Source organism: Hemiscyllium ocellatum, chromosome 13 (assembly GCF_020745735.1).
Source record: "Hemiscyllium ocellatum isolate sHemOce1 chromosome 13, sHemOce1.pat.X.cur, whole genome shotgun sequence".
NCBI classification, from domain to species: Eukaryota; Metazoa; Chordata; class Chondrichthyes; order Orectolobiformes; family Hemiscylliidae; genus Hemiscyllium; species Hemiscyllium ocellatum.
Window position 1 is genome coordinate 49,022,452 of NC_083413.1, and position 10,217 is coordinate 49,032,668.

Sequence of the window (10,217 nt, forward strand, 5' to 3'; positions counted from 1 at the left end):
TCAGCTTCTAACAGAGAATCTGACCCTCACTTAGTGTCTCCTTTTGCTGTGTGAATTTGAATTCTATTACTCTGGGGACAAAGTTTTTTTTGTTAACATGCTGTGTTTTAATTATTTCTTGTCCCTCTTACTCCAGGTTCTTGGCTCTTGCATTTTACTGTCAGTGTTTCTTGATCCATATGTCTTTGACAATGTCAGCATTTAAAATAATCTTCCAGCAACATAGCCAGGATAATGATTACAGCTCTGCCAATTGACCTGGAATTGCACACGCTATGAAGTCCCACTCTTCAATGTTACCACAATAATAAGTCCCAAGGTTCCTGGATGAATGATCTAACTTCAGTGCATCAAATTCAATAATAATCAAAACTCATGTGGTTTGCTGCTCCTCGGATGCTGCCTGGATTTTGCTGCTCCTCGAATGCTGCCTGAACTGCTGTGCTCTTCCAGCACCACTAATCCAAAATTTGGTTTCCAGCATCTGCAGTCATTGTTTTTACTTGGTTTACACACGGCCTACTACCTAATAATCCCAAAAAGTCACAGAATCGTACAATACAGAGGAGGTCCTTTCACCTATCAATTTTATTCCACCAAAATATTCCCTCATTTGGCCCATAGCCATGAATGCTATGATATGCATCCAAGTATTCTTTTTAAAAAGTTAGGTTTCCCACTCTCAACTACTCTCCTAGCCACTGCATTCCAGACCCTCACTAATGACAAAGTCTTTTTCTTGTTTCCTTCCACTCTAGATAGTTAAAGGATGAACTAATTGAAGCATTTAAATGTGAAGAATTTGGCAAATTAAATAGAAACTATTTGCTTGGGTGGAAGGCAAGGTCAAAGTCAAAAGGGTGCATTTTTAAAAATAATATTAGGTAGTAAGGGTATTTTCAGGTGGCACATTTTCACACAGAGGGCTGAATTTTATGTCAGGGCAAGGTTCCCCATTTTGAAGCCTGGGAAAGCTGTCACTTTTGGATAGTTGCTCACAGCAATTACCTTCTGACAGAATAGGCCCTGGATGAACAGGGTAGGGGAGCAGGAGAAGCATAGGGTGTTTCGCAGAAAGGGACATACTAATAATCTGAGTCAACTGAATGAGAATGCTGCCCAGCTGTGTTCCCCTCTATAGTCATCCTTCAAAATCTTGGATCCCGAAAGGGAAACAATCCAATTTTGTCTGGTCATTCATACAAGGCATCACCTGGCTTAATGTAAGCAAAATTCCAGCAGTCATGGTAGAAGATGATAACTGAAGGAACTTAATTTGCTTTAAGGGGAGTGGACCAACAAAACCTCTGCCACATTGGTAGAATTGCAGCAAGGATGGACAAGTGGTGAATATGTAGCCAATGCAAGGCACCCAATTTTATGCCATCCTGACTTTGAGAGCCCTAGACCTAAGGGGTAGTGAAAATCTGGAACCCTCACTCACTGCACCCATCAAGGCAGAAAAAAATAAATTAAGACAAATATGTATGAGCCATGATATAACTGAAATGGGGTAGCAAGTCCAAGGAAATATTTGGGTAACAGATGGTCTCATGGGAGTATCATGGAATGGACTAAACCGAATGCTTGGACAACAAGAACACTCACGTGGATGGGGACAGTAACAAGAATATGCCCAGACGGGGAGAAAGTAAATGAAAGGTAATATCTATGAGATCATGAATAATGGGGGAGTTTCAAGGATAACAGAGGTGAGAGGAATGGCTATAATTGGTGTGTCATGGGTGCTGCAGGAGGGTAGAAGGTGATAGAGCATGTTTCAAAGCTGATGCACTAAATTTAGTCTCAGCACAAGTCATTGTGCATATGCAATCTCTGGAAGGGGAGATGGATCTTTTGGGTGGATGGGATTAAAGGTGAGCACAATTCACAAATAAAAGGGACTGGCTAATAATCTTGTATCAACTGAATGAGAACTATGCCGTGTTGTGATCCCCTTTATGATCACTCTTCAACAACAGTAGCATTGATGCCCGGTACACCGGTCTCCTCCAGCAAGGTCCAAGCAAGGAAAGGAGTTGTAAGAGAGAAATATGCTGAAAGACAGCTTCTATTGAGCAAAGCATTGAGGCGGGAGGGAAGAGGTTGGCAACATTGTGTGCTCAGAGCGAATGGAAGAGAGTAAATGTAGAGCAGCTCATAGTAAGAAGTCTGCAGCTTCAGGAATATTGAGAAAAAAACAACAACATACCAGGATTGGTATTCCCTGAGTCCTCCTGCAATTTCTGGAAAACAGTATTTCTCATCTTTTCCAAATGGCCCATAATATGGCCTCAACTGAACTGTAGGGCAACTCTTTTGGTTTGTTATTCTGTATTGGCAGGAGAGAACTGATCAAACAAGGGTGAGGATCTCCAAAAGGGAGGCAGGTGAAGAGAGGGTATCAACTAGTGAAAGTAAACAATTGCATACGGCAGGTGAAGAAAGGGGAGATTCAGCTGCAGATCCATCTCAAGGGATGTAAAGTCAGGCTCCTGACTTGCAGTAAAACAATTGCCTGTTTGGACCTTCAACCCCATGAGATATGAGTCAGATTGTCAACTTCAAACCCATCTATGAAGCAAGATTGACCACACTCTTTGTGCATGCATATCAAATTCAATGGCCCTGGCAATAAAAAAGACATTTCACCATAAGACCATTAAAAAAAGGAACAGGAATCTTTCAACCATTCTGCCATTCAATAGAATCAAGACTGATCTGACATCCCTCATGTCTATTTTCCAGAATTTTCCCAGTAACTCTTAAATCCTCTACTGATCATGAATCTACCTAGTTCAGCCACAAAAATACACAGGGATCCTGCCCCCGCATCTCTCTGTGGCAAGGAGTTCCAGAGACTCTCAACTCTCTGAAAGAAGAAGTTCTTCATTATCTTAATCTTAATTTGGTGCCCTTTATTCTCAGACTATGCCCTTTGGTCCTAGAATATTCCATGAGGGCAAACATCATCTCAGCATTTACCTTGTTAAGCCCCTTTAAAATCCTATATGTTTCAATGACATCACCTCACATATTTCTAAATTACAATGATCAGAGTCTCAAACTGTTTAGTCGGTGTTCATAAGACAATCTCTGCAAATTAGGGATAGTCATAGTGAACCTACTTGATTGATTCATTGATTTATTGTTGTCATGTGCACTGAAATAGATTGAAAAGGTTGTTTTACGTGCTTTACATGCAGATCGTACCATCTAAAATGTATCAGAGTAGCAGAACAGAGTGCAGAATGCAGTGTTTCAGCCACAGAAAAGGCGCAGAATGAGACAGAGGTCAGAATTAAATTCTCTGAACTGCCTCCAATGAAATTATATTTTTCCTTAAGTAAGGGAATCAAAGCTGCTCACAGTTCAGTCCAGCGCCACACTCTTCGACTCACAGTACTCCCACCCATGATTAAAAGTTACACTCAATTGCCAAACATTGACTTAAAAATGGAAAGTTTGCTCATTATTTCTGATAATTATTGTACATTTGGTGTGTGTGTGTGTGTTGGGGGCGGGGGGGAGGGGGGAAGAGAGCGGGTGTCAATGGCCTAGTGGTATTATTGCTAGACCAATAATCCAGAAACTCCACTAACATTCTGTGGACCTGGACTCAAATCATAACATGGCAGATGGTAGCCCATTAATAAAACTTGTAATAAATGGAATTTAAAAATATGCTGATGACCATGAAACTATTGCCGATTGTTAATTTAAAAACAACATCTGTTTCACTAATTCCCTTCCGGGAAGAAAATCTATAATCCTCACTAGTCTGGTCAAACATGACTCCAGATCCACAGCAACATGGTTGACTCTCAACTGCCCTCTGAAATGGGGTAGTAAGCCACTTAGTTGTATCAATTGCTATGAAGGTTCAACAATGAAACCAGATGGAACACCTGGCACTAGAAAAGACAACAGCCCAGTCCTCCTTACTAAAATCTGGGGGCTAGTGCCAAAATCAGGAGAGCTGTCTCACAGATTAGTCAAACAACAGCCTAACGTAGTCATACTCACAGAATCATATCTCCTCAGATAATGAAGCAATCCATTTTCACATGCAACATCTGGATAATACCCAGGCTTGGGCTGGCAAGTGGCAAGTAACATTTGTGTCACGCAAATGCCAGGCAATTACCATCTCCAATAAAAGACAATGTAACTACCACTCCTTGACATTCAATGGTGTTACCATCACTGAATCCCCCACTATCAATTTCCTGGGAGTTCCCAGAAATTTAACTGGACATGCCACATAACGCAGTGACTACAGGTCAGAGGCTAGGAATACTGTGGTGAGTAACTAATCTCCTGACTCCCCAAAGCCTGTCCACCATCTACAAAGCACACGTTAAAAGTGTGATGGAATACCCCCATCTGCCTGGGTGCAGTTCCAACAGCAATTAAGAAGCTCGACACCATCCAGGACAAAGCAACCAGCTTAATTGGCAGTACATCCACGAACATGCACTTCCTTCACCACTGACACTCAGTAACAGCAGTATGTGCAAGGTGTCCTGCAGAAATTCACCAAAGATCCTTTGACAGCATCTTCCAAACCCATGAACACTTCCACCTAGAAGGACAAGGGCTGCAGATACATGAGAACACCGCCATATCCAACTTCCACTCACCATTCTGACTTGGAAATATATTGCTGTTCCTTCACCGTCACTGGATCAAAACCCTGCCTTTATTTTTTTCAGTTTTTTTTTCTTTAGATTTAGTGAGTTACAGGAGTTCAAATAGAGACTAACAAATGGCCATCCTTTCTGATCCTGTCCTATGATAAGCAACTCCTTGTTTGTAGCATAGAAAATACAAAAGAAATTCTTAAAAAAAAATCAACAAGGCAATCTTAAAGTAGTAGAATACAGACCAGCAGAGAGTGATGCAGATTTTGACCGCTTCTAAGGAAATTAAGATGAGGTCAACTTGATATTGCACTTGTTATTTGTTTAGATTCCAAAAACCCAGGTATTTACTAAAAGGAAAATAATCAAAATGCACATAAAAAAATCAAAGAACGTGAATATTAATAACCACATTTTATACTAAATTATCAGCCCCATTCGGGTATTTAAAAGTGCAATGAATGTAGATGCTTGGGCTTCTGTATTCAACCTTTCTTATACACTCCTTTGACTCAGTCCTGATGAAGGGTGCTGCCCGAAACATTGACTCTCCTGCTCTTCTGATGTTGCTTAACCTGCTGTGCTTTTCCAGCTCCACATTTTATCGACTCTGACTTTCCAGCATCTGCAGTCCTCCCTATTTCCAAGTATTAATCTTGTGACTGAAAAGGCTACAAAGAACTCTCTTATTACCCAGACCAGAGGAAATCAGTCAATCTGGAAAACAAACCAGATCAGAGAGTCAATTCCTCCAACTAAAAGAGCAGAACTCTGCTAAATCCAGTCTACTCAGACAATGCAAAGGGACCAACTAGTTCTCACATGAAAAGATTGGCTCTATAGAAATCTGGCTGTAATCTTATCTGGAAATCCAAAGACTGCCAACTTCCGTAAAAATACTTCAACAAGAATTCCACTGATGTCCATCCTGTGTACACTTTAAATGGAGTTTAATATAGATAATTATGAGGTCTTGCATTTTGGAAAGTCAAATCAAGGTAGGAGTTTCACAGTGATGGAAGGGCCTTAAGGAGTCTAATGGAACAGAGGGACCTTGAAGCTCAAGTGCAGTTCTCCGAAAGTGAAGTCACAGGTGGACAAGGTAGTGAAAAAGGTTTTTGGCACATTGGTCTTCATAAGTCAGGGCACTGAGTAAAGAAGTTGGGAAGTTACATTGCAGTTGTACAGCATGTTAGTGAGGCCACACTTGGAGTATGGTGTTCAGTTTTGGTCACCTTGGTATAGGAAGGACTATTAAACTGGAAAGAGAAATTTACAAGGATATTGCCAGGACTCAATTGGCTGAGATATAGGGAGAGGTTGGACAAGCCAGAACTTTTCTCTTCAGAGCATAGGAGACTGAGTTGGGGGGGGGGGGGGGTTGGAATCTTATGGAAGTGGTTGACTTGGGTATATTAAAGCAGAAAATGTGTTGCTGGAAAAGCGCAGCAGGTCAGGCAGCATCCAAGGAACAGGAGATTCGACGTTTCGGGCATAAGCCCTTCTTCAGGAAATTTTGGGTATATGAAATACATTTAAAAGGCATTTGGACAAATACATGGACAGGCAAGGTTTAGAGGCCAAGTGCAGGGAAATGGTTTAACATGGATGGACATTTTGACCGTCTTGGACCAGTATAGGCTGAAGGGCTTGTCTCCGTGCTATAGGGCTCTCTGACTCGATGAATCAGAATCAGAATGCAATTTGCTTCTTGTTAATGATCTAGTTACATGCTTTGTTCTCTAGAATCCTTGCTTGAATGTGTGCCTGTGCATGGGAAATTGAGTGTCTGGAGTTTACATTCTGGGATATTATCTGAATATGGATTTATCTTGATTTAAACTTGCCCAAAAGCCTGTGTCATATTTATTACTGAATATCATAAATCCTTTTAATCAAAGCCAAGTCATAGAGTGTAAAAATAACTCAGCATACTCAAGCAGTAATTTTTTATTTTATTCCATTTCCAAAATTCCTAACTTTTCAACTATTATAACTCCTTGCAAAACTATTCAAACTAGGAATTTCTTTCACCATCTTCCCATGTCTCCAAAAATGCATTTCCTAGCTGCTACCTGAGAACCAATATTAGAAGATGTACTCTCAATACAAAAGGCTCACAGAGTCATGATAACTTTCTCTCATCATAACTTGTTCCTGGAAATAATTTGCAAGCTGACTCGTCTCACCTACAGTGTACACAAATTCCACACATTTGAAAGCTTGCCACACAAGAAGATTTGTAATTAACAATTTTTGAAGTGGAGTTCGAAAAGTGTGGCAGAGGAAAAAGCACAGCAGATCAGGCAGCATCCAAGCAACAGGACAGTCAATGTTTCGGGCATAAGCCCTTCATTAAGAATGTCGACTCTGACTCTCCACCACCTGCAATCTTCACTTTCTCCTACTTCTGAAGTGGGGACAATCAGACACCATTGAAGCTACTACATTATGTTAAATCTTACTCATATAAGCATTGCGGAATCAACATTCAAAATTGTCACCATCTACACATTCGCAGCTCACCTTAGTGATCCCAGGTAAGTATGTCATTTCTCAAACATCCTTCTTTTCAGGCAGGATATCAGATATCCAATAACTCTCAGTATGGAATAGTGCTCTTTATGACTTATGTTGGGATGCAGATGTATACTCATCCATTCTTCATTCCTTTTGCATCCTCGAAGTGTCACTTCCATATCACTACTACACCACCTCCTATGAGATAATATTTGTCCTGGTGCATATTATCTTTAACAAAAATAATTTCTATCCTTCTCCTCATCTCAACCATTGTCCTCCAGATTATTATATAAACTAAAAGAATCTTGTGTTTTGTGATGAAGATTGGGGCACATGAAAGGATTTAAAACCTATAAGCTACAGCTAGCACAGGTCAACCAGTCCAATTATTTTCTATATTTAGACCCATGAATTAGCCCTAGAGGTGAATGAACCTTCATGAGAGGTTAGATTTAAGAATAAATCTGCAATGCTCCTTCCAGTCACTCTTTTATATTAATGTCAGAAGCTACCTACTCACTAGAAACATGAATCCATGCTTAAGTTGAAGGTATTCAAACAACTGAATCTATAGGAATTCAGGCATTAACTTGTTGCAGTAGGTTGCAGATTTTTAAAGCTGCAGTGGTAAAGTATGTGAAGGAAGATGGAGATGTTTATTGCAAATTAGTGAAGTAGAAAATCTTTGAAACGTGGAGTAGCACAAAAGATCAGTTCTACTTCAAAAGAACTAAGAATGACCAGTGTATTGAACCCCATGAGTTCAAGATGATTAGAGAGGACAGCATCAGTTCTTATCTTTTCAGATAATTACTTTTTTCTTGACTTATTCTTCTGTTCGAGTGATGAGACACCACCCTCATTGCCACTGCCATCTCATTCTAGAATTGTTTGACCTCAGTTTTTAAGAGGTTTTTATCAGTGCTTACATCTCTTCCAGAAAGATCTATCTTGTAAGTTAAGGTTCTTTTGTATCTTCCTAGCTATTTTATAAATTGAAGCCATTTTTCTTACAAATTGCACAAAATATTTCAGAGCTATAACTAATGTCTTCTTCCTGTTGCTAACTTTAAAAGCCTAATGGAGTAAATTTCACATCGACAAAAACTGTAAGCCCATTACATTAACACTGCCTCATCATTACTAAGCTCTCCATAAAGTTGTTCTTAAAGCTAGAAAATTGTATGCTGAGTCTTTAATACAGAAAAATGTTGCAATGTGCTTCACATAAGATACAATCTGGAACTTATCCACGAGATAAGCTGCAGCTCATAAGCAAAAAAAAGTTACAAATGCCTAATTTTTTTAGAAACTGTATTAGCCAATGCAAACTGAGATTTGCATCTTACAACTTTAGTACATGCCCAATGGATTAACACTTGATCATTAATATTTCTATAATTTCTGAATGATCCTATTATTGAACAAATATTTATTAGAAGCATAAATAGCACAAAGTCAGCTTGGTTCTAATATTTTTATAAAAGTTGAGGAAGATTTTTGGGTGTGTACTATTATAAATATATTATATTTCATCTCTTGAGGTTTAATGAATACTTGGTTTACTACTGCTCTAAAGGTTTAAGTTACTGTTACTTAACTTGTCTGAGATAATTACACTTTCAAAGTAATTCATTGTGAAACTGTAGACTATCAATTATTATAGTAAAGAAAGCTTTGAGATACATCTACAAACCTCAGGTAACTCTGTAGGTCTTTAATAAATTGTTTCAATGTTAGCCCACTTCAAAACACCAACATAGAAATTGCCAGCTGAAAAAAGGCCAAGGTCCAGGTAATTCTCCTCTCCCAACTTCCTGGTCCTCAGCCAGGAGTTGTAACTAATCATAGCCATCAATTTCTACAAATTAGTTTATAGTAGTTCCAAACATAAAGCAAAAACCAGTAGCAAATGGCAATGTTTATTGAATCACAAGATCCTAAGGGGACTGGACAAGGTAGATATTGAGATCTTTTTTTTCCTTGTGGGGAATTTTAGAATCATAGAGATATATATGTCCTAGCAGCCCATTGTGTCCATGTTAGTCAAAAACAAGCAGCTAATTTCTAAACACATTTTCTGCATTTAGCCCATAGCCTTGTATGTCTTGGCATTACGAGTACATTTCTAAATCTTTCTGAAATGTTGAGGATTTCTAACTCTACCATGCCTAGAGGAAATAAGTTCCAGATTCCCAAACCTTTAGCAGAAAACGTTTTTCCTCAAAACCTTCTGTCCTTACCTTAAATCTAAATATTTGTCATTGATCCCTGCATCAAGGAGAAAAGTTTCTTCCTGACTGCTCTATCTAAGCTCCTCGTAATTTTATACATCTCAATTATGTCCCATCTTAACCTTCTCTGCACTACAGAGAACAATCCCAATGTATCCAATCTCTCTCCACAACTATAACTTGGTAGCCCTGGCAACATCCTGGTAAATCTCCTCTGTACCCTCTCCAGTGCTAATATAGCCATCCCGTGGTGTGCATTCCAGAACGGCACACAATACTCTAAAGGTTTAAGATGGAGTTGAGAATATTTTTCTTCTTCTATCTTTAGGTCTGTTGAATTCTATTCCAAAAGCAGTGGATGACAAATCATTAAATATATTCAACAATGAGTTAGGCAGACTTGTAACAAATGTGACAAAGTTGCTCCTTCAACAAGGTTATGTTGTCCATGTTTTTCTCCAGAGAAGTCATAAAAGACACAGACTCCGAGAAGTAGAAGTTGAAGGGTTTTAGGGCCAGTTTAATTATAGCTAACAGATACTGCCTCAGGCAACAGACTTTCAAGTTTGAAAACAAACACTTGTACAATGAAAAGGGACTGGCCAGTTCATCCAGCTCAGCTTTTCTCTGGTTTGGTTTGGTTTTTAGCAGTAGTGTTGAAAAAGTTCTGGACCCCAAAGAAGCAGGTCTAGGCTGATCCTCCTCTCTCTCTGACTTCTCTCCTGTAAGACCCAGTGTTTGATTTTACCTTTTGTGCCAAGGGTGTTCATGGGGATTGTTGCAAGTGTCGGAACAGCATCATTAAGTTGGGATGATC